The 2,392-nt window shown below is 32.9% G+C and overlaps 1 pseudogene; it reads right to left on the bottom strand.

Moving 5' to 3' along the window:
- Positions 1–621: 621 nt before the first annotated feature.
- On the bottom strand, positions 622–740 carry LOC111742003 (annotated as a pseudogene).
- Between the last annotated feature and the right edge of the window lie 1,652 nt (positions 741–2,392).

Below are 2,392 nucleotides of genomic sequence, written 5' to 3'. Positions count from 1 at the left end.
ATTATTGCTTACTTTTGTGTTTTTCTCTTAATTTAATTATTTGATTGTGTTGTAAATTATATTTAATGTAAAACTGTGATACATTTTTTAAGTGGACAGAGAATACAGACATAGTCTCCAATAAATGAACAAATATTCTGGAAAATACTGAACTGACAAATGTTTATAAATGGACTAATTGATGAAACTTTTCCCAAAGCGTAGTGGTAACAGTGGTCTTTGGATTTCAGTGGCAGGGTTTCTGAGTTAACAAGAAGATTTTGATTAGCATACCATGACAAAAATCAGTGACAAATTGGAAATTTACCCTACTGCATTCTTTTATGCCAATTAACCATGTTTTACTTGCTTTCTCTTTGTCCTTTGGCAATATTTTCAAGATATCATATTCACTGAAACCACATTTATTCTTTACTTGAGTTCCCACCAGAATTCTCAAAATGACAGATTTATATTGCTTACTAATAGTGTTCCTAGCCTCCTATATATTTTGTTTTACCCACGTTTATGTTCTATGTATTTATTTTCCCTGTCTTCTAGAGTTATCTTCCTCAGGTTCAGGGCATCCAAACTTGCTTTCTGTCTAGACTTTATTGTATGACTTACTCCTTTTTTATTTTACGCCTACAGCACCCGGTCTTCCTATTTGGTCTCCCATCCAAGTACTAACCAGGCTTGAGCCTGTTTAGCTTCCTAGATCAGACGGAATCGGGTGTGTTCATGGTGGCATGGCTGTAGACATCTTTTTCTACTTAATGGCTGAGCCTTTGCTATAAAGCCAGGTTATATTCCTAACCTCTTTATATTTTGACTTTTGCTGGCTTCTCTGAAAGGATGCATTTTGGGTGAGTTTTTTATTTATCCTTTATTTTATCTTTAATTCTTAGAAAAATCTTATTCCCAGTCCTTGACAATCTCACCTTCCTTTTTCTTTGATTGGTCAATTGATGACCACTATAAATACTGGAGCTAGATTCATTCACTATCCTCATAGATTCAATGATTCCTTACTTTCCTAGTTTCTTTGGGTTTAAGCAGTTTGACAGATATATACTCAGTGTTTTCTAAGTCATATGAATGAGGTAAGACACATGTTCTTACTATGGCTTTTATAATTTTGCACTTAGTTGTCTGTCTTTCTCCATTGGGACATATAAGTTGCATGAAGGCAATTATAATTAGGCTTCTTCATGGTTACCTCTCTTTGCCATGAAAGTTGTCTGGCACATAATAGGTGTCCAAGAAATATTTATTAAATCAATGAATGAACAGATGCTGTGGAGATAAGAATGACTAATACTTGACCCTATCATCGATAAATTTGCAGTCTAGTAAGGTGTAAATTTATAGCAACAGATAATATCAATATAATTTAGTGAATGTGGTGTTAATTAAAAAGAGTGTGCTATGAGGACAGGGATAGTCTGATTTGTGTTGTTTGGGAAGACTTCTAACAGTTAGTTGCATTGTTCATTCATTTATTTAACAAATATGATTAAGCTCTTCCTGTGTTTTAAATACATTGGCTGTTGAGGGTATAATAGTGAAAATCACAGGGACTTTGTTCTTGATGAGTTTTTATTTTCAAAATAAAAGAGTATATAAATAAATCAATATTAAATGAGGAAATATTATCCAGGAAAGCTGAAAATACTCAGTACAGAAGATAGTCTCTTCAATAAATGACTCTAGGAAAATTGATTGTTCACATATAAAAGACTGAAACTACACCACTGTCTTATACCACTCACAAAATTAATTCAAAATGGGTTAAAGACTTAGATGTAAGAACAGAAACCAGAAATTCTCAGGGAAAAAAAAAAAACAAACAAAAAAACAAGAAAAAAACTGCTTGACATGGGTCTCCACAATGATTTTTTGGGATATGACATGTAAAGCACAAGCAATAAAATAAAAAAATAAACAAGTGTGACTACATCAAACTAAGTAAGTGGCTTCTACACAGCAGTAGAAACCATCAATAAAATGAAAAGGCAATCTACAGAATAGAAAAAAATATTTGCAAATTACATATCACATAAGGGGTTAATATCCATAATATTTAAGAGCTTATATAATGCAATAGCAAGAAAAATTAAATACTATTAAAAATTGGGCAAAGGACCTGAATGGACAGTTTTCCAAAGAAGAGATGCAAATGGCCAACAGGTGCATGTAAAGGTTCTCACTATCACTGATCATTAGGAAAATGCATATCAAAACCACAATGAACTATCACTTCTTGCCTGTTGGAATGATTATCATCAAAAAAACAAGAGATAGCAAGTGTTGGCCAGAATGTGGAGAAAGGGAACGCTAACCCACTGTTGGTGGAATTGTAAATTGGTACAGCCATTATGGAAAACAGTATGAAGTTTCCTCAAATATTTAA

Source organism: Pteropus vampyrus, unplaced genomic scaffold (genome assembly GCF_000151845.1).
Source record: "Pteropus vampyrus isolate Shadow unplaced genomic scaffold, Pvam_2.0 Scaffold84, whole genome shotgun sequence".
In the NCBI taxonomy this organism is placed as follows: Eukaryota; Metazoa; Chordata; class Mammalia; order Chiroptera; family Pteropodidae; genus Pteropus; species Pteropus vampyrus.
Note: the sequence above shows the minus strand (reverse complement) of the source record. Positions and strands in the feature narration are given on the sequence as shown.